Source organism: Ictidomys tridecemlineatus, chromosome 4 (assembly GCF_052094955.1).
Source record: "Ictidomys tridecemlineatus isolate mIctTri1 chromosome 4, mIctTri1.hap1, whole genome shotgun sequence".
NCBI lineage: Eukaryota > Metazoa > Chordata > Mammalia > Rodentia > Sciuridae > Ictidomys > Ictidomys tridecemlineatus.
Window position 1 is genome coordinate 93652271 of NC_135480.1, and position 18364 is coordinate 93670634.

General features: G+C 37.8%; 1 long non-coding RNA gene across 1 annotated transcript in view; it reads right to left on the reverse strand.

Moving 5' to 3' along the window:
* LOC144377177 (uncharacterized) overlaps window positions 1-18364 on the reverse strand; it is a 151866-nt gene that overhangs the window by 60490 nt on the left and 73012 nt on the right. Inside the window, exons 2-3 of the long non-coding RNA XR_013437873.1 lie at window positions 9781-9886; window positions 7448-7576 (exon numbers count right to left, since the gene is read on the reverse strand). This is a non-coding gene — a long non-coding RNA (uncharacterized LOC144377177). The remainder of the gene's footprint in view (window positions 1-7447; window positions 7577-9780; window positions 9887-18364) is intronic.

Genomic DNA, 18364 nt, shown 5'->3' on the forward strand with positions numbered 1-18364 from the left:
GCAACCAGAATGAGAGGGCGCTCTAACTTAGCATTTCTTTTGAAAAGAAGTGAACACAATTAGTTGACTATTGCTTCAACATGAGCCCACAGAGCAGCAGAGCTGCCCCAAACATGTTATAAATATTTTCTTCCAGTATATCCTTGTCTTCCAATTTTGTCTAATGGTATCTTTTGACATTCAGAGAGTTTGATTCCTGAGTTTATTAGTAGGTGGTGTTTATAATAGCAGAAGTGGTCATGTCATTATACACTGTGAAGATAAAGATAGGCCAGCCTTTGCCAAATTCAAATTCTCTTCTTCCTAGGTTCACATTTCCCAGGCTTCCTTGCGCTTGGTACAGCCATGTGGTTTTATGAGCTGCAGTGATAGACAGTACTTCAGAATAGGCCTATAAAATATGCCCATATCTTCCATGCCTCCAACCCCCAACCTTGATGACTTGAGCACAATTACCCTGAAGTCATGTTTTAAAGAAGGCAGAATTGAAGGAGGCAATAAATCTGGATCCTTAGATGAATGCTTAAAAGATAATCACCTGCCAACCAGGAAAGTCCATCAATGAGCAAGCCATAACTTCTATTATATTTGGGCCTTCATCATCTTTTGATTTGCTGTCACAATACCTAGCATTCCCTTGCTAATTCAGCTAGGCCACATGTATCTGTACTTTTTTTTTTTTTTGGATGTGTGAGTCATATTTCAGGAGGGATATTGGCAAGTTTGAAAAGTTTCAGGGACATATTAAGCTGTTGAGATACTTAAGAATATGAGAATCACCTAGAGAGCTTTTTCAAAATACATTTTTTAAAAAAGTATCTGAGGTGATTCGGCTGTGAATCCTACATTAAAAATCACTCATTTAGAACTCTGGCATGGGTCACTGTTATATTGTGTGCATATACGAACACATAACAATGAATCCCACTACTTTGTGAAATTATAATGTGCCAATAAAAACATGGAGAGAACAACAACAATGGAATGGGGAGAAGGAATGACTGTGTTGGGGATGGTTTTCCTGGAAAACAGAAGCATGATGGTAGCCAGAGAAAAAAAGATTTACAGTCATACTGGAAGAGAACCCTCAGAAGCAGTGAATGGAAGTCAAAGTAAGGAAGATTAGGATTTATTCAAAGAAGAAAGATTATGATAATTATAGTTTCTCAAAAAAGAACCACCTACCTTTAAAGTAGGGGCTTCTCCCTGTCTTAAAGTATCCAAATAGGATTATATAATAGTAACCTTAAACATCATAGTCGTAACAATCATTATTTCATCTAAACCTCATAACCACCTTATGGGACAGGTCTTTTTATAGCTGAAGAAACAAAGACATAGTCATTAAATTGCCTGTTCATTGTCACAGAGCTAGAAAAGAACACAGGTGAAAAACTCCAGGCCTCATCTTCAGACTCAGAGACTCTTTTTCCCACAGTCTGTGGTACATGTGAATAGTCCCTCCCAGACTCCATGAAAGAGTTTGGCAGCTCTCAATGGCAGGAACATGACCTTGCCTGCCTTTTTTTATTTATGTAGTCACATTGTGGAACATACCTAACTGAATTTTAATAGCACTATCCTTCTAGAACAAAAGTGCCTCAAAAGGAGGCCTTCCCTCTGGTTTCACCCAAAACCTGCCTTTATAAATAACACTGTACACTACAGAAGCCATAAAAGGAACAGAGTCCATTCTTCCAAATAGAGGACACACAAAACCAAGAGTGAAAACACAAAACCTGAGTCAAAACATGTAACACTGAGAAATCACAGTTCTGTTTTTAATGCTACTCTGCAATGTTAAGCACACTGAATTAAAATCCAGCAGACCTCTGGTCTAGTTTGAGTTCTGCTACCTTCCTTCTTTGAGAACTTGGCCAAGTGTCTTAAGCTCTGCATGCTCTGTCAACCTCATCCAGGAGCCAGGCAATGATTATCAGTGGCAGATGACACCACAAACGAACACAGCTAGACTTTTTTCTGCCTCTGGAATCAGATCAAGCCTTTATATTTAAGAACCACTACTTTGCAGGGAATAGTAGAAAGAGAGGCACATGTCTAAGAAAATATTAAAGGATGAAGCCAGAAAAATTACACTGCAGGCCACTAGAGAGGATTCATATCTCAGTGTCTGTGTTAAAAAAATAAATAAAAGAGATGGAGGGGATACACACAAAAGGCATCAACGACATGACAAGCAATTATAATCGAATATTATATGGATCCCAGTTTCAAGTTCTCAGAAAAGAATATTTGAAAGAAGATGTTATTACTGATTTGCTTCATTTATATAAAGTCCAAATAGAAGCAAAACTAATCTCTGCTCTTAGAAGTCATATTAGTGCTTTTGTCTCATGACCTCTTCCCTGGTTCCATGGATATGTTCCAATGAGAAGACTGAGTGGGCTTTAGAGTGCATTTATCATTTATTATCATTCAATAAATGTGTCAAGACTGTGCTCTACAAGTTAATAAAGGTAAATCATGAAAGAATTAAGTGAAAAAAATTATCAACACCTTTTAGATTTTTCAAGGAAGCTTTCATGGAAGGATCGAATTGTTTTCACTGAGAAAAAGAAGTTGCTTAGGAAAACTAAACACAAAAGACCTAGGGTGTATAGCATGTGTGAAAGCAGACATAAATGCCAGAAAGTTGAAAAAAAATAGAGAAAAGTAAATGGAGGGGGCTATATGCATTAAGAAGATGTAATGTAGAATAAAAGGCAGCATAGACATCTGTGGGAGCTGGCTCTGACTCTGTTTGATAAACTCAGCTCATCAGTATGAGACTGCCCTACCATCCAGCACCAGAGGAATATCTGAGAAAAGGCTCTCGGGGCAGAGGTCCTCAGTCATTACTTTCCATGTGTTCATTATGGGTACAGATGGATAATTTCTAGTACTTATAGCCTGTTTCATTTTAATTTTACCCATTGTTGAGTTATAGATGACAATGGAATTTTTTGCTCAGAATACAGGGTTCTCTTTCCCCCAGCAAGTCAGCACAGTTTATGGCAAATAATAAATTCAGCAGTTTCCCTTTGCCATTGGAACTAACTTTGATGCACGTAAAGCTGGTGACTCAGAATTCTAAGCCTACGTCATGGGGGATGTGGCTGCAATAGAAGAAGCCTGAACAAGTCCTGAAGGTAGAAAAACAGTCTGCAGAAGGTCTGATTCAGACAAGACAAGCCATCTACCACCAAAGACCTTATTTCTGATACTAGGTCTGCTGATACCACATAAGAAGTAAAGGACCAATAAGGCCAAAAGGGCCAGGACCATGCTGAGATAGTTGGAGGGGTACAGAAATTCAAGGCCTCTGTGATAAAAATTTTGAGACTAGTCCCTAAACAGTTCAGATGGTCATGTTTGTGCTGTGGAAAAAATTGTGTATTTAAAGACTAGGAAGGGGGGAATGGAAAGTTGTGATTAAATGGGTTCTGAATTTCAGTATGGGGTGACGAAAACATTCTGGAGATAGGTGGTGGCGACAGCTGCATAGCACTGTGAAGGAACTTAATACCACTAAAGATAGATGATGCACTTCAAAATGTTTAAAATGGCAATTTTTGTGTTATATTTTGACACAATAATGTATGTATATTCTAACACAGTAAAATGCACTTACAAAAATAATTTTCTTAGTACACAATTGTAAAAGAAAAACATAGAAACCTGTAAACCAATGTTATGCCCACATGCCTGTTTTTTGTTTTGTTTTTTGGTCTTTTATTGTTTGTTTTTTATTTTTATTGGTGCATATTAATTATACAGAACAGTTGGTTTCCTTTTTCCTTGTGGCATATCCATACATGTGTATTACATTCTTTGATCAATTTCACTTCCCACAACTTCCCCTTATCTCCCCTCCCAATCCCCTTCCTCTATACTAATAGGCTCTTTTCTATATTCATATGGTACTTTTATCCCTTTCTTTCTTTTTCCTCAATCTTTGGCTTCCACATATTAGAAAAAAAAACATGAAATTTGTCTTTCTGAATCTGGTGATCTCCAGTTCCACCCATTTTTTTGCAAATTATATAATTCCATATGTCCCACCTTTTCTTTATCCATTAATCTGTCAATGAACACCTAGCCTGATTCCACAGCTTGCCTGTTAAGTACGCTAACTTTAATTCTCTCAGATAAATACCAAGGAGTGGTACAGCTAGGTTATATGTTAGTTCCATTTTTAGTTTTCTTGAGGAAACTTCATTCTAATTTCCATAGTGACTATGATAATTTGCATTCCCACCAACAGTGTAAGAGTTCCTTTTACCCCATATCCTCACCATCATTTATTGTTATTTGTGTTCTTGATGATTGCTATGCTGAGTATAAAGTTGAATGAGATAATGTGCCTTAAAGTACCAGGTACATATTAGTTATCAGATGGGTGGCAACTATTATCATGATTATTTGTATTGTTAATGAGTAAATGAGTATCAGAGTTCCTTTTCTCTTTGTTTGTTACCCCTTTAACATTTTCCTGATGGTTAATATACTTCCTTTGGGTTCCTTTCCATCAAAGTTAAATTCTCTCAGATCCTATGACTTAAGCAAGAATAAAAGAGGTAAATAACACAGTAAGAACAGGAAATATTGGGCAATCAAAAAAGTATGCACATCCCATTGGGTGAGGCGTGTACCTGGATCATGGGCCTAACTGCATGTGTAATAAGATAGGGTTGCTCTCTAAAAGATTAGCATTTACCTGGTGACTAAAGATGATGAACTTTTTTTTATATAATTCTTGCATCTTGTACCTATTTTTAATAGCTAAGAGTACAGGCTATGAAATCAGACTAATGGTCTCATACAAGGACTTTCAAACTCTAACTCTTGTAAGTTCTGTGACATTAAAAAGGTTACAGAATTGTTCCAAAGCTCAGTTTCCCCACCCATAAAAGAGTTTATTATAGTAAGCCCTATGATTATGGAGAGGGATAAATAAAATAATCCACATAAACTTTCTGAGATAAAGTGAATCCTTAGCAACTCTTAACTATAATGTCATTATCATTATTTTGTCATTGTTATTTGATGACACATAAATTCATGCATTACTGCTTAGCATTAACATGAAAGACTTCCAAAAACCCCTTAGGAGGAGAGAAAGCTAAAGAGAACACACTTAGGAAATTTATAAAATGTCTACTAAAATGCAATGCTGTGATAGATACCAAGAAAAAAAAGAACAGATCACAAACAAAACACACCATATGCTCTGAAGAAGCTAGCAATCTCACTGGGGAAATAAAGTAGACACATAAAACAGTTCAACAATTATTCCGAGCCTATGGCAACATGCAAGCCCTTCGCTGGAGCCACACGTGAGAACAGAAAGCCCTCTGTGAGCAATACACCTTGGTGTTCACAGGCACAGGCTTTAGTGCCAGCCACATCTAGGCTCAAATCCTACCTCCCCCAGTGCAAGCTCCTGTGTCCTCAGCAATGCAAGACAGATAATAACAATAACTACCTCAGAGAGTTATTTTGAGGTTTCAATGAGATTAATGCATATAAATAATTTAGGAATGTGGCCTGGATTTGTGGCTCAGCGGTAGAGTTCTTGCCTAGCATGTCTGAGGCACTGGGTTCGATCCTCAACACCACATAAAAATAATAAATGAAATGAAGCTATTATGTCCATCTACCACAAAAGAATTAAAAAATATAATTTAGGACAGGACCTAGTAGGTAGTAAGCCATCCATGAAAATAACCTTATTTAATCACAGCCCAAAGTAGTGAGCACTGTTTACCCTTATCTTATGATGACTTAGGGCTCAAAAAGGTTAACTGGCTCCTTCAAAGTCCAGCTAGTACATGGCAGAGGCAGAAATCCAACCAGACAGTGGGACTCCTAAACCATTGCTTTTTCCACTGTACTAAATTGATAACTGATAACCTATGTGTTATCAGTTTCCAATGAGAGAATAAAGTAAAAAAAAAAATCAGGAAAAAGACAGGATGTTATTCAAAACAATGTTATTGAGAATTTTACCTGACAATGTTATTGAGGATTTTTACCTGACACATACTATCTTAAACACAGCATACTTTCTCATTTAGTCTTTACAACAACACTGACACATTTATATTAATCCCATTTTACAGATGAGACAACTAAAGCTTAGAGTGATTTAGAAAACCTTCTGGGAAAATAAGAATTAGATCTTAATTTTGCAAGGATTGTGAAGCATAACTGGATTTGGTTTAAGTAAATTTTATATTTATGTGAGATCCACAAATTTAAAACAAAACAAAATGTTATTGAATGTCATAAGGTTAATGGGATTTGAACACAATTCTGATTTCAAAACTATTGTCCTTAACCAAAAAGGGAAGCCCACTAGGTGAGATAAAGAACATGAGTTCCTTACATATTATATGGATAAATAGCAAATTTGGGGTCTGAAGTAGATCACATTCAGAGAGAAGGAGTTCAGGTGGAGAGGAGACCCAGGGAAAAAAAGAAGAAATGGAAAGTGAAATGTTCTGCAGACAGGCTGGTTGGTGTGGTTGAGAAGGGAGGTCGGTTTGCTTTGTTTGTTTAAATGAAGAGACCTTCACAATCACATTCCTTGATTTTCATAAGTCTGGAAAATAATGTTTTTTTTTCTTATAGACACTACTTTCCTAAGAATTTGATTTTCATTTCTGTGGCTAACTCCTGTAAGATAATTATACCCTAGGGAACCCAGGAAAAGTTTATTTACCTCATCAGAGGAAATGGCTTAATCCTAAAGCTAAGTCAAACCTGACTCACTACAGAATCAATTATGGTGGTGACCAAGGCCATAATGGTGTCTTTGATGGTCAGAGTCCTTGCCACCCATTAATAATACACTGAGATAAAGGCTCAGGGAGGTCATTACGAGCCACCCTGAAAATATGTTTGAATAAAATATGTTTGAATAAAAGTCTATAGGTCTATGAGCTCATCTTTGTGGACAGAAGTCCTTTAAGGGTAAGGACCAGCCTTTGAATATCGTGAATTTAAATTAAATTGAATGATCTAAGTACAATTTGTTGTAGAATACAGAAGACACATTTATTTAAATTAAAATATAGATTTCTGCATTTTGTAGAGGCAAATTATTAGCCACTTATCTGTGAATCCTTCAAAGAACAGTCTTATATCTGACCAATCTGTTTTCCAGAACAGTTTCTAAACACACTAAAAAAAAAAAAAAAAAGGTGGAGATCAGTCCTCTTGTCTGTATTCTGAGAAATAAAACAAGGCTCCCCATAGAAGCAATCAGGCATTTGGCCTCAGACAGAGCCTATGTTCTTCATGAGAATGCACAAGAGCAAATTGAGCAGGAAACTCTACTCCTACTTTTTCCCAACTTTTGTCCCATTCCCCTGAAGTACAACACCAAAACTATCCCCAATCCTCCATATATTCTAGACTTTCCAAAAACTTGATCAATAGATACCAAAAAGCTGTATGGGAAGAATCTTCCAGTCCTGTTAGAAACAGTGATGAGTATGGATGAGAGTTGCTTTCTGAGGATGTGCAAAATTACTTCTCAACCAGTCCAGTGGTCAGACAGCCAGCTCTTTATCTATTGGCACATAAAAGATGTTACATGAAATAAGCCAGAAACAGAAAGACAAATGTAGAAGCTAAATAAGTTTATACATACTTCAATCTACCCGTAAATATTTAAAATTATTATTTGTCAACTAAAAATAATTTTTAGAAAGACTGTCCCTCATAGAGAAGATTAATGGCCCGGATAAAATTACTAATGTTGATTTGCTTAAATAATAAAATAATTATTTATGTTTGTTGAACAACAAAATAGTATTTACACCTCCTCTGTTTCTTGGTTATCTCTTCTGATCAGAAAATTAGAATAATCTACTTCCTAATAAAGACACAAATTCTGAAGACTTGATTTATACATCCAGAGCTTTCTGATTCCATATGATAACCACAGGCCATAAACTCAATATAACCAGATAAGAACAGTCCAGATTCTAGATTCTACATGTAAATTTCCATGGAAAGAGACAAAATCAAATTGGTTCCACATTATGATCACAGGTCAAATCATTGTAAGTTAAAACTTTGTTTTTAGTAATGTAAACATATTTTTTACATATTAAGGTACAAACATTGGAGACTTGAATATATATAGTACATAAAGCTAAATAATATAGAAGCTGAAGCATAGATGTACTTTTTAGGGGACTTTTCTGCATGTGATCAATTGCTAAGGAATCTGTGTTTTCAATGATGTCTGTCCTAAAAATCCTTTCTTTTTTTGATTAATGTCCTTGAGGAAAATATGAGCATTCTTTGTATATTTAGGAGCCTCCTAACTGTGCTCAAAATTGGGTCATCTTAAATTTTGTAAATAACAATTTGACACATTCTGAGCACATTCTGGCACATTCTGAGCCTATTCTTTACTTCATAACAATTCCCAAACAAGAAACCACTCTGTATTGGAGATGAAATGCATATAAGAAAGTATCAGTTAGCATGTGCAGTTAACCCTCAACCTGAACATAAAGATTGACCAATTAGCTTAGAGCTATGAATTTGACTTCATGAACATTCAAAAATATATACCTATATGCATATAGGCACATATGTATATTGTAGATCTAGCATGGAATCCAAGTGGAGAACCAAATACCTGTGTGCCCAACTCATTGTTCTTTTTCCATAATTATTTGGATCTTGGATACTTTGAACAAAACTACCTTTTCAAAATTAAACAAGTGTTTTTTTTCAAATATGTTTTAAAACTATACAAAGAGGGGCTGGGGTTGTAGCTCAGTAGTAGAGCATTTGCCTAGTATGTGTGAGGCACTGGATTTGATTCTAAGCACAACATAAAAATAAATAAAACAAAGGCATTGTGTCCATACAACTTCAAATTAAAAAAAAAAAAAACTATGTAGAGAGCCAGGCACAGTGGTGAATCTGTGTAATCCCAGCAGCTCAGGAGACTGAGGTAAGAGGATCACAAGTTCAAAGCCAGACTCAGCAAAAAATGCGGCACTAAGCAACTCCTTGAGACCCTGTCTCTAAATAAAATACAAAATAGGGCTGAGGGTGTGGCTCAGTGGCCAAGTGTCCCTAGTTCAATCTCCAGTTACCCCACCCCCCAAAAAACTGCAGATAAAAAAAATTTTGATAAAATCAGACACACTGATTTGAGAGTTTGTTCATTCATAGCATGCCGATTGTGTACTACAGAAGTGGAATACATATGGGAAATACAGATAAAATGTGCTGTCGACACTTTTGAAGAGTCCCAAACTAGACACACACATATAAATTCTGCACAGGCTAGTGAGTGCTAACACAGGTGTGAGTTCATTGGGAGCATCCAGGAGGAAGAAGAGGAGCAGGTAATCACAACAGGTTGAGATTTCTCAGATTGTCTCCAGTCACCAAAGTATAGATATGACAGAACTGTATGCTAATCAAAGCATGAATTTGAAAACCAAAGAGCACAGCACATTGGCCAATTGGTAGGAAAAGACTTGGGAATTGATAAGGCCAGCACCTGCATGTTAGTGCTCAAGCACAAAGAAGACAACCATTTCATTAAGGTTGTATGAGCTAGGAACTCGGAGAATGTAGATGAGGTTTATTGAAAAATACATGCAAATGCATTTAATTGAGTTTATAAGAGGCTTCACATCAAAGAGGATATTTTGTAAACAGGTCTATTTCACTCCAGAGGAATCAAAGGCGAAAGAAACTCATAATCTTTTGCAACTAAAAAGAATTTGGATCCAAACGTACCTAAAACAAACACAGTGGTGCAGCCATGTAATCCCAGGGACTTAGGAGACCAAGGCAGGGAGACAGCAAGTTGGAGGTCAGCCTCAGCAATGTAGTCAGACCTTCTCTGAAAATAAAAAATAAAAATAAAAAGGATTGTGGATGTATATCAGTGGTAAAGTGCCCCTGGTTTCAATCCCCAGCCGCCCCCTACCAAAAAAGTACCTAGACCAAAGGCTAAGATTTGGCTTTTCTTCTGTGTCTGTGATTAATATAAGGTCTTTACCACCTTTTTTAATTACAGTGGCATTTAGCCAAGATATTGTATGTCGATTATTAGATGTTGCCCCAAATTATACAATCCTTTATACATACAAATCAAAGGTTATCAGTTAGAGTTTAGTTGCTTTTTAAAAGTATTTGCTTATGTAATTATGTTCATTTGTAACTTGTTTGAGTTTGTTTTTAAAAGGGTTTGTCTTGTATCAAAATAATCAATTGAAATAATGCGCTAGTCCCTCTCCATGGGCTACCCTTAGGGAGAGTTTGATTACTGACTCATGTAGCCATTGTCAGACATGATTGCTCCCTTGGCAATAACTGTTTGAGATGCAGAGACAGTAGCTAAGATAAAATAAAACAGCTTGTGAAAGTCTAGGCCAAGGGTACAGGAACTTCCTTAAACAAATCTGGATTTATGACTTCCCTTGAAGAGATAAAAGCTCTGACAAGGCCAGGCCCACATTTCCAAATGATAACAACTGGCAAGAGGCGAGAAGCAGCTTCTCCTAGATGATGTGAGAATTTGCCAGCTTACCTCCATCCTCACAAGCCAAAATTAATATTACTGACCTGACCCTGAAGACATTTGAGTTTATGATCCCTGGTATAATCTTATAAACTCAAACCCAGAGTTCCAGCAAGCATTGCGGATGCTTAATGTTCTTATTCTTTAGAGAAAGGATTTATTTTTATTACTTTGGAATAGACTCTTGTTGCCTTTTTGAAATGTTTTCGTCCTTTGAATTTTAGCCAGAAGTTGGAATACTGACAGTCCTAATTTGTCTTAGTGAACTACCTTGTTCCATCAATTTTACTTTGGGAATAGTGTAGAAAGTAGATTTGAGAATTTGTAGACTGTAAATTCTAATTCCTATTACCAAACCCATAAGTTTTGTTCTAACTTCCAGCATGATCAAAAAAGAAAACTGGCACTGGCTTATGAAGAGATTGAAGAAAAACTCTTTAAAAATGACAATAAACACCTGATGTGCCTAGTTTATCATCAAAGCAAGACATTCCATGGCATTCCAAAATTAATGGTATGACCTATAATTTATTGGGAAAATTAATGGAGTATGTATTTCAAGTAAAATCCATTTAGTTAATGAAAAATGTTTTAGTTCTACACCATTATCCTCAAAGAGATATAAACCAAAATATAGGAATTGTTGTACTCAAAAAGAGAAATGATTGTCATATAGCTGAGCATGGAGGCTGCTAGGGTCATTGTAATGACATTAGTGGCCCTGTCTATGTAGATTGACACTCTGAATGCCTTTATGATTCAGCAAATGTGAAATAACTGGACAAACCTCTTGGAAGAGGTTTTCAGGATTAAGAACATCAGACTATCACTTTCCCTCCTACTTCCATTTTTGGGAAAAACTTATTTGTGAATCAAGTCGTTTAAAGGATAAGAAATCTTGCTTAGTTCTCTTCATTTGGGGATTTTTCCACCCCCTTAAAAGGTGCTGTAAGACATCAAAAACACAAACATAATCAAGTAATCCCTGTGTAATAATATTAAAGGCAAATCAAGAAAAAATAGGTCAAAATACAAAAGGATTTGGAATTTTTTAATATGTCCTTATGAAAATAGTGCAAAACTGTCATGTTCTTCCTTTGAGATAATTCCTGTGGCATTTTGATGCCTGACCCAAACACACCTCCTACATAAGTTTCTCTCTCCGTTCAGTGTCATCTCTACTCAACAGACAGGAACTGGGAAGTTCACTCAAGCATTTTAATGACCTCAAATTGTGTAGCAAGATCCCGGGGGGCTTTTTCTGAGTCATAGGGAAACTATTGCAGGGTGACAGTCAGAACCTCAGAAAATAATCTAGTATGAGATGAAGACAACACCAAAGGAGAGAATTTCTCACTGTTTTCCAAAGTAGTAGCCTTTTATCTTCTCCAGTTCATTTTGTGACTATAATGCCTACCAATTACAGGGGTCATTTAAACTCTGGAGAGAAAAAGAGAAGAATTGCACCTTGCTAAGTAATCCTAGGCCCACAGCTTTGATCACACTTCAAAGAGAACCTCTGTCACCAAGATATCACTCTCACCTTTATTGAAGGCACAGGACAGATCGGCCAACAAGACAATGACATGATTCCAAAGTATCTTGGAGGGTCTTCCTGATGACTGTTTCTTTCCCCTTTCCTTCATTTGGAATATGAAGGGGCTCACCAGAAAGTTTTCACACTACTCTGTAAGAGTGAGTTGAAATGAGAATGTTCCAAAAGGGAAAAGAACACTAACCTGAACACACACTCTTAGAACCAAAAGGATGGGGCCATTTGATACAGTAGGTAGTGGGCTCAGCAACAATTAGGAGCTGAGAGCCACTAAGGATACCTGTGTTCCTCAACAGTCAGGGACCTACGATGATCAGTAATTACTCAATCACTAGACACTCATTGTAGATTCCAAAGTCTAGAGTTCAAAACGCCTAAGTTTAAACCCTGGCTCTGTTTCATATGGCTTTGGGATTTCAGTTACTTTACTTCTCTGCATTTTGGATTTCTCATTTCTACATTTCTCTTAATCACATCTAAATTTTGGGATTGGTATAAAGTTGAATGAGATAATGTGCCTTAAAGTACCAGGCACATATTAGTTACCAGATGGGTGGCAACTATTATCATGATTATTTGTATTGTTAATGAGTAAATGAGTATCAGAGTTCCTTTTCTCTTTGCTTATTATCCCTTTAACATTTGCCTGATGGTTAATATACTTGGGTTCCTTTCCATCAAAGTTAAATTCTCTCAGATCCTATGACTTAAGCAAGAATAAAAGAGGTAAATAACACAGTCAGAACAGGAAGTATTGGGCAATCAAAAAAGTATGCACATCCCATTGGGTGAGGCATGTACCGGGATCATGGGCCTAACTGCATGTGTAATAAGATAGGGTTGCTCTCTAAAAGAAATGCCATTCCTCCTGAGATGCAAAATGAGACAGGCTTTAGGTCAAGGAAAGAAAAGAATTCCCTGTGCTCTTGGGATCAGAATTCTGGGATTAGGGGAGAGGCTAATCCTGGCAGTGGAGAAGGCTGCTGAAACTACTTAGGAATTGTCCCCTTTGATGCATCTGGTGGGAAGTGTGCATAGATGTGTGTGTGTGTGTGTGTGTGTGTGTGTGTGTGTGTGTGTGTGTGTGTGTAGGAACTTAGCATGCCAGACACCCAAGGAGCAGTAACACTGGCGCCTGGCCCACACTGGGGTGGAGTCTAGCAGCTGAGGGCCACACTTGGAAAGCAGGACTTCCTCTGGTGTTTTTGTCCAGTGGAAACTATTACTTGGGCTCCAGAATTTCCAGATGCCAGTGGTGATATGCCACCTACTCAGGACCAGGTCACACAGCTCTACTGCCAGTATACAAGGGCAATACCAGCTTGCCGGGCTGATAATGTCTCAAGAGTGACACCGTGTGGCAGTGACAACCCGAGACTCCCCAAACAACTAAGTAGTCTTCTGTCTAGTTTTGTTTGTTTCTAGTTTTCTTTCCTTGATATAAATCTTTAGATTGAGTAAAACCCTGAGATCTTTGTTATCATGGGATGGAGTACCCCAGAGATGAAAAAAAAACTTATTATATCAATAAAGTAGAGACTTAATGACCTAATTTGATTATGAAAAGAAAATGTGACCACATATTATATTCCAACTGGAAATACCAGCTGGACATGTGGCGGGAGACTCAGTATTGTGGAACAATGGCTAAAAAGCATAATGACAGACAATAGGCTGTTCTTCCCATAGGGATAAGGAAACATAGTAAGCAATAGCAGGACACTAGGCCAGTCAGGAGAGCAGAACAGGAGGAGCTCTAAGAACAGAGCAAGTGAAGTGACTTTGTCAGGCAGATCAGCAATAAGACACAGAGAGTCTCTGTGGCCCCTATTTCACAAGACTAGGGATAAGAAGAGACTTCAGTTTTGGGTAGCATGGTAAGGTAGTAAGGACAAAAGAAAAATGAGTCTAAACCATTAGATCCAGAGACAGGTTAAGCTACTAAGATAAAGACCTCACACAGAGTCTGGGTCAGAAGATACTTATTATAAAAAGGCCAGATTCTTTTCCCAGAAATAAGATATAAGAGACATTCATTCATCCACTCAAATACCTATTGCTCCTCTCTACATGCCAGGCCTATAGCAGCATATGAAATTCCACATTCCCAAGGAATTTGTACTCTGTCAGGGGAAATAGACAAAAGTAAAATTCAATTTAAAATTTATAACAAACAATGATTAATGCAATGGAGAATAATAAAGCAGAGAGGAGAGACAGGATGTGATGGGGACCAGGGATAGATTTGAAACAGGATGGCCAAGGGAAGCCCTCTCTAAGAAGATGGTATGGGAGCCAAGACACAAAGGACCTAAGAAAGTGAGCCATGTGGCCATCTGGGGACAGCATTCCAGATAGGGGCAAAGGCACATAGGCAACAGCAAAGTGAGTCTGCTTCAGGAACTACCAAAAGGCCAGTATGGCTGCAGTAGAACCTGAGAGGGGGTAAAGAAAAGGGAAAAAGACCCAAGAGTTGTGCAGGCAACTGCTCATTCTGAGTTGAATGGAGGTGAGTGGGGGTACTAGAAGAGGTATTAAGATGAGATCACAGGGGCACAAAAGCCAAGGTGGGCAGATAGGTCAGAAGGCCATTAAAGCCACCCAGTAATGGTGAACAGGATTAGCACATCTGCATGAAGGTAATATGTTGAGAGCCTCAGCCGAAGGGGCCCCAGCAAACTTCCAGCTGCCAGCAAACTTCCAGCTGCCAGCTGATGATTGGCTCACAGCTGCCCCAGCAAACTTCTAGCTGCCAACTGATTGGCTCCTCTGCAGTGATGCTCATTGGGCTGTTTCCCCACCCTTTCAGACCACGGAGCTGCTCATTGGGGGAGTTTTTTTGGCTCTGCCCACGCGACCCAGCCAATCAGCCTCAAGAGCAGGAGGAGTGGGGGAGGTTGAGAGGCTTGTGGGAAGCCGGTGGTGGCAGTTGGGCTCTGAAGGTTTTTCCTGAGGAGCTGTGTGGTTTGGTGTGTGTGTTCTAAAATAAAGTTCGTTTCTTTTGACAAGTGGCTCCTGAATTGTGCCCAGCCAGACTGCCGCAGTAATAAGAAATGGCTGAGTTCTGGGTGTGTTTCCAAGGTAGAGCTGGCAGGTTTCCTGATAGGTCAGCTATGAGGTAAAAGAGAAGGAGAAGACACACAAGCACGACTCCAAATTCACTAGCCTGAGACATCACCCAGATTTCAAATAAGTCAGGCTGGACCATATAGGTCCCACCTTTTCAAGAATTTGAGTTCCTTAAATCTTTCCTAAGCCCACCAAGATGCCAGGTACCTGAATGCAGGAAGTTGAGTTTGATCCCAAGCTTTGAGGGTGGGAAGAAAACAGAGAAGTCATCACAAAAGTCTCTTAGTTCCTATAAAGTCAATGGAACTCTGTCTCTAAGGTCATACCTGTTGCTTGGAGTGGTACCAATATTATGAGACCAATATGCTGAGAATCAAGTTATATTGTTCTCTTCTTTCTTACTTGTCATCAGATGAGTAAAGGAATCTCAAACACACAGTCTTCAGACTCTCTTAAATTTTTTTAAAAAAATGCTCACATGCACATACACTTCATATATCCTTCATGCATGTTAGCTTATGAAATCAGAAGTTCCACTTACCAATTTAGCTTGACAGCTACCTTCTAACCACAATTCCCCCATAGGAACAGTCACCTCTGAGACATTTAATATTTCCCCTGTTACACATTTTGCAGATGCTGAAAGGGTGAATCAATCCACAGATGCTTTGCTCTTGAGATCTCTGGGGACTTTCTTACAAATATATGAGTGTTCTCTGTGCTTTGGGGTATGCCAAATAGTCACCCTGTTATCTCCAGTAGTTTACTTTTAATGAAATGCCAACATTTTAGCATCTCTATGCATAACTTCATTCTAGGGTATCTATCAAGAGTAACAGCAATTCAAGAAAGCATGGAAAATAATCTGCCTGTTATCAATCCTGTCTTGAGTTTTTGTACAAATTGCTATACCCTTGAAACTAATTTTAGCTGGCAATGGAAAATCAATACAAATAACAAGAGGTGGTTTAATCTCTTTAGGTACATTATAACTCACATCACTGCACACATATTCTTTCCTTTACAAAAGTACTTGGAGATGTCAAAAGTTCCAGAAAGAAATGCAAAACATGAAGAAAACAATATCTGTGAATATAAAAGGGGCAGGAATTCTACTGGCAAAAGCATTATATCCTTCAGGTGCATGTATGACAGTCACACTGTGTGGTAGAGTAACATTTGAGTGATTTGTCTTATTAAATTATGCATACAGCAACCATGTGTCTTAGATAACAAAAAAGGTAATTCCCTCGGGTCAGGCTGTTTTGAAGTGTGGCCCCCAACGCTGTATCCATATTGGCAGTCTTGTATCAGCAATGTTTGAAAGGCATCAGAATCCACGTGGCTTTCTTCCCCACTGTAAGAATGTGCTTCTGTGTTGTAATGATCCAGTCAAAGAAAGCTTTGGCACAGTCACCTACCCTAGGTTCTAGAAAATTCAGCAGTCATTGTTCCATAAGATGTAATACCTTTTTTTTACCAAGAATTTATATGAAGTAAAATACTTTAAATTCATATCTTCATGCCTTTCAGATCTTGCTATTGGCCTAAGAAGGCTTCAGAAAATTGTCAAGAGATAGCCGAAATACAAGTAAAATATGTGAAGCGCAAAAGGACAAATATTGTATAATTCCACTTACAAGAGGTAGCTAAACTAGGGAAAGTCATATAGAATAAAGGTTTCCAGGGGCTCGGCAGAGCAGCCATAGGGAGTTACTGTTCAATGGGTCCAGAGTTTCTGTTTAGAATGACAAAAATTTTGGAAAGAGTGGTGATGGTTGCACAATATTAAGAATTTAATTAATGCCACTGAATTTTACATTTGAAATCATAAATTTAATGCTATAAATAGATACCACAATAAAAAGTCATTTAAAAAATAGACTGAAGAAACTGAAGTGGAATTTTCCCTTTCACCCTCATTAACAAGGGGTTTCCCTTCCAGCTACCAAAAACTAAATTATTAGTGTCTATATAAGAAAAGATTTCTATCCCATACCAGAAAACAATGAAGATATTTGTGTTCTTGCTTACAGATTGGAAGGAAATGTGGTTTAGAATTTTTCTCAGCATACAAAATTCATATATACCTGCATAAATTATTTAGCACTACATAATGGAAACCATCAGTTATTTGATCCATCCATCCCTATCTATGATCTTTCTCCCTAGAGAGAACCACTTTTACATGATTCTTCTGGTTGTTAACTAAAAACTCTAAATAGTATGCTTAAGTCACTCTTTCATGCTGTATCAATTTTACTGATGATTTGTAACTTTCTGCTCAAAGAGATGAATGATGGCTCATTTGTACTACCTCCCACCTTCCCTACCCTCTACCTCCCAATATAGTTACACCACTGTTCTCAGTTCCTCCCACTGAGCATCTCAGAAACTTCAGATGTTAAACCTCCATTTGTTATTCACTGTTTCCTTTGGCTTTCCGTTTTGGAGCTGGGATTTCAGTGATTCTCTCTTCTTTTCACCCTCCACTCCCTCTTTTGCTTCTTAACATCTCTCAGTGCTAGCTTCACCTTTATGTGGTCAAGGCTAATAGCAGTTATGATAGTAAAACCCTCTATGGTTTCTTTACAAGTTCATTTCACAAGTTGATCACAATAAACCGTGTTTATATTGTTGTACTAAGGTGACTAGTTGTTGCACAGCCACTGAACATGGTAGGAGTATTCTTCTTTCTCTGAGATCCTAATACCATAACCCCTCTGACACATGAGGAAAATTTGTAATATTCAATACAAAAAGATTCTCCCACTTCATCCATACCAGTTGCTAAAAGTCACACTTAACTGACTGCAGTTTTGAATCATAACTGTCTTTTTAGATTAGTTGGTTGCTTTTATTGAAGTTACTGATCGTTTTTTTCTTTTTGAATCCTATGATTTAATCATTCCCTAAAGTTACTAGGATATTCAAAGTCTCAGGAATCATTCCTTAAGGTTTCTAGTCTGTTGTCTACTCCATCACATACTCTTCACTTTTAATGACCCACCTGGCAGTGCTGTCCATATTTCTGCTTCTGTAGGAAAGCAGTTGTTTTTTCAGAATGCTGCACAAACTTGGTTTTTTTTTTGGCCTGAGTTCAACAGTTAGATGCAGCATCTGCTTAAAGTTTTCACCTGTTCTCAAATTTAGCTCTAATCCCTCTAAGGTTG